The 17,767-nt window shown below is 40.1% G+C and overlaps 2 protein-coding genes and 1 pseudogene across 3 annotated transcripts in view; 2 read left to right on the forward strand and 1 right to left on the reverse strand.

Annotated features, from left to right (window-relative positions):
- Positions 1 to 17,767, forward strand: part of LOC145503223 (heat shock 70 kDa protein 12A-like) — a 48,817-nt gene that overhangs the window by 8,155 nt on the left and 22,895 nt on the right. The window lies entirely within an intron of this gene.
- Positions 903 to 6,633, reverse strand: LOC145503227 (heat shock 70 kDa protein 12A-like; annotated as a pseudogene). The gene is made up of 5 exons (XR_014051451.1): positions 6,589 to 6,633; positions 5,398 to 5,720; positions 4,323 to 4,547; positions 3,753 to 3,930; positions 903 to 1,959 (listed from the first exon to the last, which is right to left on the reverse strand). The product of XR_014051451.1 is annotated as a heat shock 70 kDa protein 12A-like (transcript).
- Positions 7,526 to 17,767, forward strand: part of LOC145503219 (heat shock 70 kDa protein 12B-like) — a 28,527-nt gene continuing 18,285 nt past the window's right edge. Inside the window, exon 1 of the mRNA XM_081482685.1 lies at positions 7,526 to 7,745. The gene's annotated coding sequence lies outside the window, so the exon portion shown is untranslated. The remainder of the gene's footprint in view (positions 7,746 to 17,767) is intronic.

Here is a 17,767-nt window from a genome sequence, read left to right on the forward strand (position 1 = left end):
TCTACCGCGCAGGAAATGATAATATATTTATACTATGCCATAGGAATTACAGCCAATCAGAAAACAGGAAAGCCATTTTATACTCGGTGGTATCACACCCAACCTTCCCATTGTACGCTACGTCTGAGTCGTATTGATCGTGTTGGCCAATATATTTTCTATGGCTTGGTATAAAATAGTTATGCAACGCTTTCTCTTTGTATATCATGGAATATCCCACTTGTCACTGGCATTTTCTTGGCGAACATTCTCACACGAGGCTCGTGTGTATACTGAGAAAACACAAGCGACTAGTAGGATACTCCTTGGCGCGCGAAAACAGTCATAGTGTTTGACTGAATAGGCAATAAGAATTATTCTAAGCGAAGAAGACCCTTAGAAAATTGTCCCCAAATCTGATGTAAATAAAATAACCCTGAAAGTAAAATGAGCTGTTGGTTCCCTTCTAATCTGTCACCAGCTAACAAAAGAGAGCTAACTTTATGCCTTAGTGGCTAATATCAACCTGTAGAACACAAGGTTTCAGCTTCGTGCATGTTCTGGGCCGCAATTTCAGCTTGAGTGTTCCGAATGAATTTTATCAAAAAGTGATTATAGTAATGAGATTTAAGGAAATGCCCTTCCAAATGTGGAAATTTATTAAACTAAGAGCTTTGAACGTAATTTATTAAACTAAGATATAGCAATTTATTGAACTAAAAGCTAAGTGCCTTTTGGCACTGCGGCAGCCTTCCAATCAGTCAACCTGGTTTAACATAATGAAATCAAAAGTAAATTAACCTTAACGTCTTACCAATGATCAATGTGTGTTATTGAAATTATCTACATGGCAAAATACCTTACAACGCCTAATCACGACATCACTTCTGATATAATAAGGCTTGGAGTCTACAGTCGAGTGTTTATGATCGACAGAAAAAATCCAAGGTGGTTTGAGCCTGTTTCCACTTGAAACATCCCAAGCTGTCGCGGTTATTTCCGTTCCACCGAAATATATGCTGACTTCAATTTTCCTATCTTTACCTCTCCAGGTATCTGGAGACTGAACCACGACACTTCCAATCTTAGTTACACCGGGATCAGTGACAAACTGAGTATTAGGATTGCTTGTGACGTAGAATCCAAATTTTAGTCTTGTTGTGCTCGCTCTCACGGGATGGTATCTCTTGGTAATTCTCTCACCAAGCTTAACTACCTTATTTTCCTTTACAAAGCACTTAAATACTTCACCGCACTTCTCAACACCATCTGCGATAAACTTCTTTTCTTCCGGATGAACACCCTCGACAAAATCGATGCTGCGGTCAGCGCCGTAAGTTGTGCAGACGACTCTTTCGGTTATTTTGGAGGGCTTCTTGCCAAAGATGACAGCACCTTGGACAACCGCTTTCGTTGCATGATGAGGAATGAGGACTCTGAGGGTCCCTGAAAATTCCTTTTTTATTTCTTCTTGAAGGAAAGCAGAATCGGCGAAGCCGCCAACGAGGAGCATGATTTGCACTTTTGAAAGCTTTGGCTTTTTCAGCAGTGTTTTCAAATGCTCTTTTATACTTTTCACCACAGGCGTAAATAGCTCTTTCATCATTCTTGAACTCAGAGAAAGATACTCGTTATTTTTCAGCTTGACTTCTTTTTCTCCATACCGTTCCATAACTAGGCTTTTTGTCTGATTTACCAGGGACACAAAGCTGCGTGGCAATCGGATGTTTGTCATCAAGCTGCTGTCTAGGATGCGGTTCCCTCGCTTTTTTGCTTCGAACTCATTTATCAAGGAGAGCCAATCAGATGGAAACTGGTTTCGATACGTCTGAATTTTTTGCGCACCAAACAAGTCTCCCAAGAGGCTCTCGAATCGCTGATTTACGTATATTCCACCATAAGGGCCCCCTGTAACTTTGTGGATCTCTTTGATGGTACCATCCTCTTGTATTTCATGGGCGGTCACATCAAGCGTACCCCCTTTATAAGAAAAAAAAAAGCAGTCAGGACGCTAATTCAAAAATTTTATCTTCCCTAAGTAAAATAGATGTTGGGTAATTTTTCTGTTTTCTACTATCAAGTTTGGGTAAAGAATGGGAAGGTGAAGGGCATGGCAGGAAGTGACAAGGATAAAATGAGTGTGGTGGTTATTGATTTCACTCGGATTCCACACGAGTTGCCCACTCTCTATGACCAGAGTGGACTAGCTGGTGAGTAACCAGTATAATCACTATTAACGACTTCGAAAGCGATATTTTTACGGTGAATTTTGAACTTCCATCTTCCTTATGGCTCGTGATCTTTTGTTCAGAAACAAAACGATGAAATGATAAAACAGAACGTTCAGAAATAAGAAAAAGTTTACAGGAATGGTCCACTAACAAGACCATCTACAATTCCGCACAGAAGCACGATGTAATTTTGATATAATGATACTGATTACCGGATTACTGTGTTTTACATGTTGTTTCACTTGTCAATTGCATCCATTTTATCTAAAATATGCGAAAATGGTGTTGTTTGAAGAAAATAGGAAGCTCCTGGGCGTAACGACAGATTGCGATCTTAATTTTAATGTGCATATTGGTGTAATCTCTGTAAGAGAGCTAGCCTGAGAATTGGAGTGATCATGAGGTTGATGAATCATACCAACTGAGACCAAATTACACCTTTACAAAGCAGCTATTCTCCCTCATCTTACATATTGCCACCTATAGCTAATGTGGCATTTTTGCAGAGCCTCGGACACTCGTAGATTAGAGAGAGTACAGGAGCGAGGACTGCTGTTGTTTTTAGAGATAAGTTGTCTGGCTACCAGCAGCTGTTAGAGAAAGCCAATGTACCAACATTGTATAATAGGAGACTACAAGACACATATATATTTTAATGTGTAAGGTTAAACATAATTTGTGCCGGCGGACTATTTGTAACATGTTTTATACTAACAGCCACACTTATAGTTTACGGCAGAGAGAGATTTTCATTTACCTAGATTTAACACTGTTACGTATGGAAAACAATCAATCCGATATCTAGGCCCAAGACTATGGAGCAAACTAACACATAAAGAAAGATCGGCGATAAATCTCAAGCAGTTGAAGACCCACGTACGTAGGCTAGATATAGGCAACATCCTAGATGGATGTAGTGGCTGCCATCTTTGTAACTTATAATTTTAATTTCTCTTATGGGACTTTTCGGTACACTATTTTAAGATAGTTCTAGTTAGGTGCCCCCTATTAGCAGTGGGGATTTTCCACTGCTAGATGTAATTGTATAAAATAATAAAGTCATTATCATTATTATTCGGAAAAGAAGTGACTTAGAAAAACATTTGACAATAAAAAATTGCGACAGAGCATTTCTTAAAAACGTTCTAAGATTTATAAAGCTAAAAAGCCGAAAATCGCAAAAAAATAGTTTCCAACAAGAAAACTAATCTCTTACAATCGCAAAAATTAGTTCTCGCGAAATAATAATAATAATAATAATAATAATAATAATAATAATAAAATGAAGATTTGCAAAACTAAATTTAAACTCCTGCAAAAATTAAGTGCCACACCGTAAAGGTAACTTCGTTATATTAGGAGCTTCGCTTCTTTTTACTGAGGGATCATCAATTCAGGAACCTAGCGATGCCGGCATTTATTTCAATTGTTCTTGTTTTCAGATCCTGTCAGTGGTAAACAGATCTAAACCTGAATCGTTCCCCAGTGTTCCATTGTGTCTGCTAGGTTTAACTATAACTATACTGGAGAAGTATAACTTACCACCAATATCAACGACAATGTAGTGTGTATTTAACTGAGACAGTATTCCATCCACCGATCTGCTGCCAGTTTCTCCCTGAAAATCATTCATATTCTTCTCCTGACAAAATATTGCTGCCGCTTCCGGCTCCAAAGCAATAATTAATTGCTCTGCATTTTCTGGTGATCCCACACCTGCCTGTACAATCAAGATAAGAGTAGCTTGTTGGTAATGCAAACGGAAGCTCCTGGATGGCCATGGGTTATTGAAACTAGAATGTGAAATCTATCGACAATGTATATGGAATGACTTCTCTTTCTTTCAATGATCGCGTTACCTCGTGAGCTAAAGATCGAGAGCCTTCCCTTGGTCTCATTTTCTTTACATTCGGGTGTCACAGTTACCAAATAGAAATTGCTTTCTGAAAATGATATTTCCCCCTACACTTATTTATTTCAAATCAGATAAAACTGCACATAAAACGTATCTGTGCTTCGATAGCTGGTGTAGGTTTATATCAAGACATACCAGCCTTAGAAGTTTATTTATTTATTATTTGAACAATGAGTCACATTTCAGTCCATCCTTACCTCATAAGCAGCTTCTCTCATGAACTGTTTAGCTTTTGGAGTCCATATCGCTGGAACAGTTAAAACCCACTGGATATCGTTAGCGTTGTAGTGGTCATCTCCAGTCCGTTGACAAATAACTTTTAGCGCCTCCTCTTTAAGAAATTTGATGGAAAGTGCAAAGACTATCTTGGCTTCAACTGACTGTCCGTTGGCTGCTTTGATAGCAGTTTTGATGTTCAAGCTCTGAAAGAAAATACATGAATTGCTTTCAGGTGTTTGCTTTTGTCTTGCATGATGTTGCTGTTTACGGTTCTTTTCATATCACACCTTCCCGCCTCTATTTCGGTTCTTTGGATATCTGCTTATTAAACATGCTGGCTCTTACACACCACAATATCGGGGCACACAGCATGCAATCTAACCTCAATGTATATAGGTAAATGCACTTTTGATTTTTCTTTTTTACCAATAATTAAATGGCAAATTTATAATTGTTCCTTTTCCAGTAGAAACATCTCAAATTGTACATCCCAGCTTATTTCCTTGCGACTATCTTGCAACCAGCATAAAAATCAACCCACTCTGAAAAACGATAATAAGCCGGGATGGATGCGTGTGACTCCAACGATGCAGGACCATACCTACTCCTTTAGTGGAGAGGAAAGGGGAGTTGTGGAGGACACATTCCAGTAAAATAATCAACCAAATGAACGAGCTAGGTTATCAAATGAGCAAAACTCCAACATGCTACTCAAACCCTACCTGTCCTTCGACTCATTTGATTACGATGCTAAACATACTAGTTATCAACAAAATTTAACCGCCCAGCAAGGACAACCTACCGGAAATACCCAGATAGCTAATAATGGACGCCACGGTTTCCCAGGCGGCAAAGAATCTGCTGAGGAACAGTCTCTCAAACAACAAGAATGAATGTATGTTTGTATTTGACAGGAGAAAGGTGAAGCCAGGTTAATTAACTTATTAATCTCCAACAGCCCCTAAATTCTCCTAATTACCCAAAATACTGAAACGATACTAAGCTTTAAGTTAAAACGCAAGAGCTGAGTAACTAAGGATTCAAGCAACTCACCTCATCACTGTGCAGAGCCATTTTAAAGTGCTTAAAAAAGAGGTATTCCTTTTCTTCGCTCTCTCTTTGTAGGCCTACATACTTCTCAATAGCATCATAGCCAAATGAGTCGAATGACTGATCGGGTTTGAGTAGCAGACATGTTGGAGTTTTGCTTGTTTGGCTACCCTGTTCATTCATCCAGTCCATGTTCATAAAGATAGCGTCTTTTCCTTGGTCTTTAATAAAAGAAAATGCAAATCCACTCTACGTTGTCCCAAAATCGATCGCTACAACGGCAAGGTACGAAGCTCTCGGAGAATAGAAAAGTGCGTCTTCTAATGCTGTCGGAATAGAAAATATAATGTTATAAACTGGTACTGACATGAAAAGCTTGTGTCACATTATTTCATCAATTGAATTTCAGATTCAATTTCCGTATTGCAAAACTACACAGAAACATGTAGTATGTATTTACAAAATTAGCTAAGGATCCTTTATTCTTTTACTTTACTTGACACGGGTATGTTTACAGCGTTGTTATTGTAATGCAGTGTGAATGGTGATGTTGGTTTGAAGTCCGTGATGTAATATGATGTTCGTAACCGGAAGTTGTGTTAAGCTGTTGTATTACCTAAGATGCGTAGAGAATAAAGTTGTTGTGTTGAGCAACCCTCGTGAACTTGTGTTGTTATGTCACCAAGCCATACTTTTGCTACTATGTTTCACGTGAAATGCTTGAACATAACCTGAGCGACCAACCGATGAAAATATGATTTTTAAATTCTGTGACCTGTCATTCTGACCATTCTGGGTTGTCACTGAGAAAACCTCAAATACCTGCAGATGTTGGACTTCAATGCACTTAGCATCGGACACAATGAATGACGATAAAATAACCAGAAATGTATCTTCAAAACGTCTTTACAAGCTGCAATAAATATGGCGCTGTGTATTCTATAAGTTGAATCGCTTGTAAGTCGGGGTAAGGACTTTTCAGTAAGTCTGGGTATGGTGATCAGGTAGCGAGGTACAGAGTTTTGGACTTGTCTAAAATATCGAACTGATAGTAAAAACCCGGACAGCTCAACAGTTTTTGATCTGCTGACCTCGAAAAATATATTGCTTCATTGGAAATGCGGCCTGCAATTTATTGATACGGAAATAGGCTTTGCTTGATACACTAACAGTGTATATCAGACTTTTACTTACCACTGCATGCCATGTTACTGCTTTCAGTGTACTTTGTTAAAGATTTCAGCTGTGGATTGAAACGAACTGTTAACTGTTTTATCGCTGCGAGATCAGCGTCTTTTTCCGAGAAGCATCTTGCACCGAAGGGAAATTTCCCTAATATTTGACGAGTGACGACGAGTCATGCATTATACGACATCCGGTTATTCTCGGAAAAAAAAATGGGACGCTTACGTCATGCAATCTGTGTTTTTCTTTTTTTCTTTTTAATCAAGAGCTTCTGACATCGTGCAAATGCGAAGAACGTGTGTGTTATTTCTCAACGTTATCTTGAGAGTGAAACTTTCGCTTCTATTAGCGAGTAAAGAAGAATTCTTTACGGAAGTCTGGCATTTGGAAGGCAAAAATTACAAGATGGCATTAGAAAAGTGAAAAATTCCCCCTCCCACGCTAACAACACAATAACACGGTCTGTTTTTGGCCATGAGGAGATTATTATTTCCTGGAATCAAATAAACGGAACAGTGACAAGGAATCTAAAATAATTCTCTCTGCTACAACCTCGCAGATATCGTTAAACCTTTAGTTAATTAAGTGGGTGAAGGGGACACTGCATGCTACCAGAGTTTTTAGTAGGAACCTGAAGCGAATCCTGTAACAAAGAGAATTATATACAAGGGACAAATGAGGGATGAGTCGTGGGGAAGAGTGCCCAGGCCGAAGGGAGAGAAAAAAAATTTTTGTTTTGTTTTGTTTTAATCGGTTCTATTAAACATTGCCAGTTATTTAATTGGATACAGTGGAACCCTGCTCATTGGAACACGGCTATTTCGAATTCTATGTTATTTTGAACGCAAAACTATTTCCCTTGGATTTGCCCTATCGACCTCTACTTCCGTCTCCAGTTCTACTTGCCTTAAAATGAAATCGAGACACTGGGAACGACTATATTTTGGCGTGACTGCAAAGTTCCATGGGAGACAGGTTCCGTGATTGTTACTGTGCATGATGACACGAATTTACCCAAAGACTGTTACGTTTTACGATGGAGACATCTGACCACTTCTAGCTTCTGTTGATCTGCTGTTGAAAACGACAAACTGAGTCCAGAGTTGGCTTGAATCGGAGACAGCAGCTGGTTTTCAGGCAGTTCTGTCAAAGCGCATTCTTATCAGGTATCGGTTATACTAATATCACAGTAATTCTGTTAGGTTGCCAGGAATTGAACATGTTCTTGCATTGTAACAATGTTAGGTCAGTCTTGAAACCCAAAGGCTCGAAGAGACAGACATTTGAAGCTGTTTGGCGATTCTGTTATTCCGTGATCACATTATGCATTGCAACATAGATAAGTCGACCGTGAGTGTCGTTGCACCTCAATTGAGCACTTTAAATTATTTCTACTTCAACATTATCTAATAGCCTGCTATTGTGGCTCTCCACTTGTCTTATCGCTGGATATTACTGTTCTGTAGGATTTGCAGTGCAAAATCACAGAACATTGGGGGAAATGGTTTAGAACGGAATTTCAGGGTACTGAGAAAAGCCGGAAGCGAGGGCCATGCGTAAATTGAATCTTATTCATCTCCTTTCAGCAATAAATTATTTTAAATCTGCAATTTCGCCGGTGAATCCAAGTTGAATACATTCGTGTACGAAAATCTCAATAAGCACTAATTTGCTATATTTAGAACTGTGTTTTTTGGGTCTTAGAGTGTAGATGACTGCGCTAAGAAAACGATCAGTTAGCGAACCTTCGAATAAGTTAATTCTTATCTAAACACACAAATGGATAGAAATATTTGCAAAATTAATTTCACTGGTGACCGCTTTTTTCGTAGCCTGCTACAGTCTAATCCTTATGCCGAGAATTGTGTGACACGTCTTTACCCCAGGCGCTGCTGTCTCAGTCACACTTTTGATCGTCACGCTTCACGCTTCATACCAGTTTTAAGTAAAAACTAGACTACGAGGAGTCCCTCTCTCGCTTAGTACGTCGTACGTCACGCGAATAACTTCCGTACTCTTATTTCTATTACAATAATGTTTTAAGTAAACAGTAGTAAAAAGCAGACAAAGAAAACGAATGCGAAAATGTATTTACAAGAACAGAGTGTGTAGAGGCCAAAGGAGCAGAGGCGTTCGAGTTGGCCGCTACCACAATGGAATTACAGTCAAACCTGTATTAGACGGGCATCCTCGGGACCCTCGGACACCCTCTTAACACGGGGTGTCCGCTGAAAACAAGTTCCCTCAGAATTCGTCTTAAAATGGTCATTTATCAATATTGGTCAGTATTAAAAGACCTTGAGAAGGACAAATAGCATTCTCGTGAACGATTGACAACTATAAAATACCTTATTTCCATAAACAATGACTGGTACATGGCATGAGTTAAAGCGATTTAAGTATACAGTAACAGTATCTTTATTGATCGAATCATGTGAACGTTCACAAAATCAGACGTTTCACAAGAACAAAAATTCTGTAAAAACAAAACCGAATAACAAAGTATTTGCATTTCTGCTACAGCTCATTTTGTTGGCAAACTTAAGTTACCGATCTACTAAATCGTGGACAAAATATTTGCATTTCTGTGGCAGCTCAGTTTGTTGGTAAACTTAAATGACCGATCTACTAAAATGTGGACAAAAAAAGTCATGCATTCTTTTTACAGTGTCCGTTTGATACAGGTTTCTAACAATAGAAATGACCATAAAATTCGCGTTTAAGGTGTCCGCGTCCCCTTAATAAAGGTGTTCGTTGAATACAGGTTTTTTTACAGTAAATGTGGGACAAGAAAAAATGGGACTTGCGCTGCTGTCCGCTCAATTGAGGGTGTCTGCTTAATATGGGATCCGCTTAATACAGGGTTGACTGTATTGAGAACGAAAACAACACTTGCAAAAGATATCATTTTCATTCAATAGTTTCAGCTTGGTTTTGCAGTCTTTGAGTCGATATTTCATTTGGCATTTGTGGTCTTTCGGTCGTATTTTATCTGCTCATGTATTTGCCGTTGTATTTTTACCTGTATTTGTCCCATGTAAGGTTACATTTTCATTTACACGTTCATTTGTATTCACATTATACCCTGGTCTTAGAAGTTCCTTCAGATGTACCTGGCGTCGGTTCATAAAACGGCGGATACTCAAAAAGCAACGTTGTAATCTTCGACTTTCGTCTAACATTAAGGGCTTTTAGGTAACAGAAAAAAAGTTTTACAGAAAAAAGAAATTGTTAGAGGACTGTTGGTGGCCTGATCACAGATTTAAGTGTACAGGATTCAAGGTTCAGATATACTTGTTCATTTTATACATCTCGTATTTACCTAAACGAATTAAACGTCTGATATTGTGATGAGTCCGTTTCATGCGTCTCCTAGTCGCATAGGATTGTTATTAGTTCGTTTCACGTTGAATGTGTCTTATTTTCCGCACATAACAGGTGTAAGATACACTTTTTATCTGAGACGCATTTATCGTTTGCAAGCTAAATATAAGGTCAATATCTAAAGACGTTGACAGTCGATCTGTCCCAATTACCCTAGTTGAGTTTTGCCACCACGAGGTATGCAAACGTTTGCTTGTTGAAGTACAAAACAGAACTCTCGAAATGAGTCACAGGGGTTAACGCTTTTGGAATTTGGAGGACATCGGGGAGTAGAGCATTTTGGAGTGTCTGAAGGCAAGGGGGAGTTAAAATGTTCATGGCGTCCGTGGTAGGGCATGGATATTTTCTGGAATCACCCAGTGTCAATTCAAATGTTTTTTTAGGTCCTTAGAAATGGGATTCCTTGATTCTGAGCTCAAATCTCGCTTTCTGAGGAGATGGTAATAGAATGAAAAATAGATATTAAATTAACAGTTGTGGAATACATTTTGCAAAAAATTTGGACCGTTTCGATTGTTTCCTTTTGTAATGGAGATTTCAAAAGAGCAATTTCTAGTAGTTACAGTCCAACTCAGAAAACCGTAAACACCTAAAATATGTCTGGAATGTTTATTTTGTTATGACCAATCACGAGTGAGATCTTTAACCACAGAAACCACAGAAACAGATGCGTTTCCATCGGTCGTGAAACAAATTTGTTTTGTTTCAAAAGGTCTCAAAATAAATCCTCTATTTTGGTTATACAAAAAAAATAAATAAATAAATAAATAAAATAAAAAATAGATAACTGCTGTTACAGGCGATATTTAAACACTAGCGAAGAGCGTTTGGGATATTTTTAACATGAAAAAAAGAAACTATTTTCACAGGCAATGCAGTGTGGTCTGATGTGACTGCCGGCCGTTGAATCACTCAAGCGCAAACAATCCAAATCAATGCTTTCATTACTTCATTTCTTTCAAGTTTTCATAATGAAAAAAGGGGATGAGTAATATCGCTAAAAATAGGAGTCTACCATTATATTTTTATAATATGTTTATCAGGTGGAAATTTATTTGGGAAGGAACAGCAGAATATTGAGGTGATTACTGTTAGCCACAACTAATTCCAAAATAAGGAAACACTTGAATTTATCGCCGTCAATCTTTCCAGGGTCTTAAGATCACCGAATCACCAGGCCCAAGGGATTGCCATTATTTGCTAAAATAAATCCAGTCGCTAGTTAAAAAAAAAAAAGAAGATACCAAGGTTTATAGCGAAACCACCAAAACTTGAAATTTCTAATCATCCCTATTTATAACTGTGTGTGGAGGCAGGAAATACAACAGTGATAGGAACTCAACTATATTTCACTTCGGTTTGACAGCGTTGCAAACACGGCGGTCATGTTGAGCGAGTTAGCGAGTGGGAGCGAAAAACGTGTTTAGTACTTTCCCGAGTAGTGACGTAACAATGACGTGACTAAAATACAGTAATGACCGCTGACCGGAAATCACTCAAATTTAACAAATAGCAGATTACACGAATAGAAACGAACTAAACGTTCAGAGTTGCTGTTTAAACTATTTTACAAGCTGTGTCAAGTTAATCATCGCTTTACTTGAATAACAGTACACGTTGGCGCGATTCTTGTTTTCCAGGATCCCTCAAACTAAAAGTACTTGACACAATGTGGTTCTCGAGACAAAATGGTAACAATTATTTAGACTTCCAGTAATATATAAAGACGGAAGGTGTATCTTGAGACAAAGTGAAAATCAAAACCAAATTTATAGTTCGGTAACCGATGGAATACAGTCGACTCCTGAACCTTTGAGGTATCAGCCAGGGTTCAAAGTGCGGATTTTCGAAATTTGTGTTTTCGAGACGTTTAGATAAAGCTTTTCAAAAGCTTTCTTTTAAAAAAAATTCCACAAAAAAATATTATTTCAGTGCAAAGTAATTGGACGTTGAAGTTTACTCCACGTTAATTGTTTTAATTACCCGCTGACAAGTCCTGTCATTTTAGAGTAACTAAGCCGAACAATGGCACAACACGCATTTACAACACGCAAAACAGTCAACAGACTCGCGCGTAAACAGCTACATTTTAATCATGTGGTCCCAGGACTACCAAAAGAAGAAAAATCTATACATCGAGTTCGAGAAACATAAGCTCGATCAGATAGCTGCAAGAAACATAAGAGTGTATCAGAGAAACGTATAGCTTTTTCGAAGTAAAGCTACGGCGTCTCCGAAGAAAAACGCACGAGGGCAAATAATACGATATCCGTGATAAAAATCTACCTACTGCTTGCAAACAGTTCTAATCACAGCAGGGCCCGGTGTCACAATATAGAGTGCAAGTAAGCAAAATGTTCACGGAACGTTTCGTATTTTGTCCCTCGAAAGCAAATACTTAGAGGCTTGAACAAATCTTGCAATATAAATGAGCCAAAACAATGTATAAATACATGGCAAACTCTAAAGGCAAATAATACACATTTGCGTACCGCGGGAGTCATGCGGGCCTGTCGCAACTTTTTAATCTATACGTGGAACAAGAATTTTGATTAAAACGAACCTCTGATATCCGACCGGAAGATACAGTGTATTCCCGCCACGTCCCGCGTAAAGATTTGGCCTGCTGCATATCACCTGTCAAACGCCTATTGTTATTGCAAGATGATCCCTCTCTGGTAAACATCAACATGGAGGTTTAGGCGTTATAATCCTATTGCGGGTAAAATGCCGCAAAAAATATATTTTTCTTTTTTTCTCGGAATGAAAATTTCGGAAAGTTAAGCGCACTTTTTTTAACTCCAAGTCGGCAGCCCCCGTACTGATTTGGCTGAAATTTGGTCAGCTTATTGTCAGATAGTTTTCCTCGAAAACCATGTCTGCGATTTTTGTTTTCTTTTTCCGTTTTTGAATAATCGTCATTTTTTCAAAGGAAGTGCTCATGATTTGTCTCCTCTGACTTTATCCTATTGTTAAAAAAGAACAAATGCACGTGTCAAATATCTGAGACACGGTTTTTTAGAAGAACATGTCAAGAAGCAAATGCAATTTTTATCGTTCTTTTCCGCTCATTCTTAGCGAGACTGGAACTATTAAGCTTTCAGGAAATGTGTGGTTTGCAGGGGTTTATTTGAAAAACGAAAGCGCCAGAGAGATCTGCACGCGGACGGTCCTGAAGGGTGGCTGATGCCTTAAGGGAAATTGAAAAAGGTTTGAGTTATCAGGAGTTCAAATTATCAGGAGTTGAGAACAAATGACCGGAAATAAGGAAAAATTGGTGTTTAATGTTTTTCTGCTCATGCAGCATACATTTTAATCAAATTTAATGTAATGTAAAATTAATGTAATGTAAAAGAAGGAAAAAGTTCACACGGCTGCTTCAAAATAAATTTAATGTTTAATCAACTACAGTACAATATTTGTTTTGACTTGTCACGTATTGACAGACATATGCATGGTCGAGTTATGGACGTTAAAATTATGTAGAAAATGACCTGAAGGGAAACGAAAATTGATATGAGTTAGCAGGAGGTTCGAGTTACCGAGAGTAAAATAACAGCTCCCATACGAAAATTCCGAGCGAGACACGGGCAAGATTCTGGCCCTAAAATATCACGCTAATGAGTGGGACAGAGCGTGACAATAATCAGGCTGACAGGAGTGATAAAACTTGAACGATAAATGAACGAGAAAGGAGCGAGACATTTGTACCGCCCTGAGATTTGGACAAAAATCTGAGCAAGAAACCAGCGAAATTCGGGCCATAAAATAGTCACGCTATTGAGGGAGACCGGATGTGATGGCCGATAAACACTTGAGTGTCTAGCATGAAAATGAAAGGCTCTTAATAGTTCTGCTATATGCAACGGCAATCATTTACCCTCTGCATATGTGTAGCACCCGCCTTTCGGTATGAAACGGGGCGCGAGAACGCAGTAGTACGAGTCATACGTCTAACAATCCAATCCGTTTATTCAGTGAGTAACGATGTTGTGACGACTTAAGGCTTACAAATCATCCGGGTTCAGGACTGTCAAGGACTGTAATGAACCATACTCGTAAGCGGCTTCGGGTGAAGCTAAAACAAAACCAGGTAGCGAAGCTACAAAAACACTAGGTAGTGTTTCAAAACGTTCTCCTTCGCACGAGGAGAAGTCCACTAAAGATCCCGTATCTCAAACTAAGGCATGACGGGATGCGTGACGCAATCAAAACGACTGACAAGGCGTTACATGGCTCCCCTTATACATTGAAAGAATGTATGAAGTTACCATAAACAATATCAAGACTTAAAGTGTTCTCAGAGTTTGATCAATGTTATTCTTTCCTATATGAAGAATCAGTTCAGACTCCCCAACGGGGTCGTACCCCAGGAGTAAAGGTTCCTTTATCGGTGAATCAGTTGTCGCTTTCATCTTCATTTCGGCGGTAAATCAGGATCAACTTGTGAATGGGTCTTTCAAAAACCTTCTTTTGACGACGACGGTGACGACGACGAGGAGCTTCCGAACAAGTCTGTCTTCACTGGTATAGACTTCCGTCACTCTGGCAAGAGGCCACTGGTTCCTAGGACAGGATTCATCACGAATGAGGACAATATCACCAACTTGACTGTCGGGGCTAACGTTATGCCATTTCTGACGTTTCTGTCGTAGCAGACAATACTCCTGTTGCCAGCGGCGCCAAAATTGATCTGACAGGTACTGAATCTTGCGCCATCTTCTCTTGAGTAAAGGTCTGGTCGCAAGAAATTACCCGGAGGGGGCAAAACTACTTTCGCTTTAAGAGTAAGCTGGCGATTTGGTGTGATTGGCTCAGGTGCCTCTAGATCTGATAAGACTAGAGAGGACTGAGCGCACGGTACGAACAAGTCGCTCCGGTATGCCACCCATATGGAATGCCGACGGCACGTTCATCTTGAATTCGATCAGGTCGCAATCTTGTGTTACGACGAAGTTCTTAACACAATCAGTGTTTACTTCTCTCAAAGCAGCGTTGAGCTCATTTTTTCCTCCTACGAAGTTCGTCCGTTGATCACATCTCAATTCACGGACTTTGCCTCTTCGGGTGATGAATCGGCTGAGCGCGTTAATAAAAGCATCCGTCTCCATTGAGTTTAAGGTCTCCAAGTGTATAGCCCGGGAACAAAAACAGGTGAAAATTAGACCCCAGCGCTTCAGTTCTTTTCGGCCCTCTTTAATGTGCCAAGGGCCAAAAACGTTCATACCAGAGTATGTGAAAGGTGCAGTGGGAGTAATGCGTTCTTTGAGGAGGTTCGCCATCTTTCGAACTTGAGCAGGTCCTCGGAGCCTGCGACAGATGGTACACTTTCAGAGATAGCGGGAAACAGAGGAACGTCCGTTTATAATCCAACAACCGGCTTGTCTGAGTACGTTGTGGGTCATACCACAGCCTTGATGATGTTTTTTTTGACCGTGATACTGTCTGATCAGAAGTTCAGTTACATGACTCTTCTTAGGCATAACATTGAGGTGCTTTACTTCAAAAGCTAAGGCGGCTTTCTGGAGTCGGCCTCCTACTCCGAGCATTCCCTTTTCATCGAGAAATGGGTCAAGTCTAAAGAGCGAGCTAGTCTGCTTCAGCTTTTTATTTCTGTTGTGGGCACTCTGGCGGTTCTAGCATGCGAACATGCGATCTTTGTTGCTGATGTTCTGGAGTACTTGTCAATGAATCTCCTTGCCAAAATACCAATACTGTACTGACTTGATGATTACTTCTTCTTCAACAGTAAGGGTACCAGAAGCAGGTCTTGAAATGTGCTGTTTGTTGGGACGGTTCTTTTCAATCATTCTCTGAAAACGCACGATGCTTCTTTTCAGGCAACCAAGGGACGATGAATGATTGAAGCGTTCTAACTCTTGGAATTCTGGAAAATGTTTCTCTTCTGTGCTATTGGGCATGACTTGGTTCGAGATAAGGACGGCCACTTTGACTTTCTTCACTTCAGGAACCGGGTTCATGTTCACAACTATCACATTGTTCTTCCACATGAAGTTCGGGCCTTTAAACCACAGTTCATGTTCCGAGAGTCGTTTGGCGGTCGTTCCTCATGAGGCAACGTCAGCTGGGTTGTCTATGCTGGCGACATAGTGCCACTGCTGTGGTTTTGAGCTGTCATGGATGTGGTGTACACGGTTTCCGACATAATTATGGAAATGCTTTGCTTCATTGTGAATGTAACCAAGAACAACGGAGGAGTCGATGTAAAATACTTCTACTGGATCTTTGTAGTTGAGCTCTCTGCTGAGCATGGAGGCCACGTTGACTGAATTACTGCCGCAGTAAGTTCACGACGTGGAGTTGACATTGGCTTCAATGGTGCGACACGAGCTTTACCCATTAGGAAACTGACATGTACTTGGTTCGAGTTGTTTACAAGGCGTAGCGAGGTTACTTCGGCAAGGCCTACATCACTGGCATAACAGAAACTGTGCACCTCGATTACAACTGGCTCACCAAAACCGGGAGGCTTGACACATCTTGTAATTGTAATTCCCTCCAGGAGTGGTAAGTCTGATCTCCATTTCTCCCATTGTGAATGGATGTGTCTTGGTACAGGGTCATCCCATTCAATGCCGTCACGGCACAGTTCTTGAAGCAACTGTTTTCAAACTAAGATGACTGGCGCTACAATGCCTAACGGGTCGTACACGGAACAAACAGTTGAAAGAATTCCCCGACGAGTAAGGGGCTTGTCTTTAAGCTCTATTCGAAATCCGATGGTGTCAGATTCGATGCACCAATAGGTACCCAGAGAACACTGGACAGGTAAGACATCATGACGAAGATCCTGATCCTTTAAGTCTTCGGAGCGATCTTCAACAGGCATGGCTTCCAGCACGACTTTACTGTTACTAGCAAATTTGTGTAGGCGCAAATTGACGGCTGCACACATGGCTTGGGTGCTTTTGATGACATCATATGCATTTTCTGGTGTAGTAAAGAGTTCAATCCATCGTCTACATAAAAGTCAATCTGTAGAAAGTTTGCAGCTTCTTGGCCAAACTGCTCTTGACCACTTTCAGCGGTTGATCTGAGGCCAAAGTTGGCAACGCCCGGCGAAGAGACAGCCCCAAACAGATGGATGTTCATGCGATATTCACAAATTTTGCCGTTCAGATCGTTGTCTTTAAACCACAGAAATCTCAGAAAGTCTCTGTGCTCGGGGTTGACATGAAAACTCTGAAACATCTGTTCGATGTCGCATGTTTCTACTGTTTCCTCTTTTCGAAACCGCGAGAGTACACCAATCAGACCATTCATCATATCAGATCCTTGTAAGAGGTGTCTGTTGAGAGACTGATCTTGAAAAATAACACTACAATCGAAGACTATTCGAATTTGGTCTGGTTTCTTAGGGTGATAATGTCAAAATGTGGAAGGTGCTAGACTTTCCCGGCGTTGGTCCTCAGTTCCTCAGGTGGGACGAGACTAGCATGGTTCTTGATGAAGATCTTCTGCATGAATTCGGTGTAACGTTCTAGTGTCTTGCCATTTTTAAGGAGCTTCTGTTTTATGCCAAGTAACCTTTTCAGACATTGTTCCCGGCTGTTCGGCAAAGTCACGTCATCTGTTTTGAATGGCAGCGGCATCTCCCAATTTCCTCTTTCATTTCTGTGAATGTTGGCGGTAAGAATGTCTCGGAAACGTTTGTCCTCCACGGACTCACTCTTCTCGGTGCCTGGAATGTTTCGAGTGTGGTGAAGTTCACTGTAGTCCAACTGCATCATTTCTATGACATGCTGGGGTGAAGTTATATCTTTGACATAGTGTCTTGTGGCAA

Source organism: Orbicella franksi, chromosome 11, assembly GCF_964199315.1.
Source record: "Orbicella franksi chromosome 11, jaOrbFran1.1, whole genome shotgun sequence".
In the NCBI taxonomy this organism is placed as follows: Eukaryota; Metazoa; Cnidaria; class Anthozoa; order Scleractinia; family Merulinidae; genus Orbicella; species Orbicella franksi.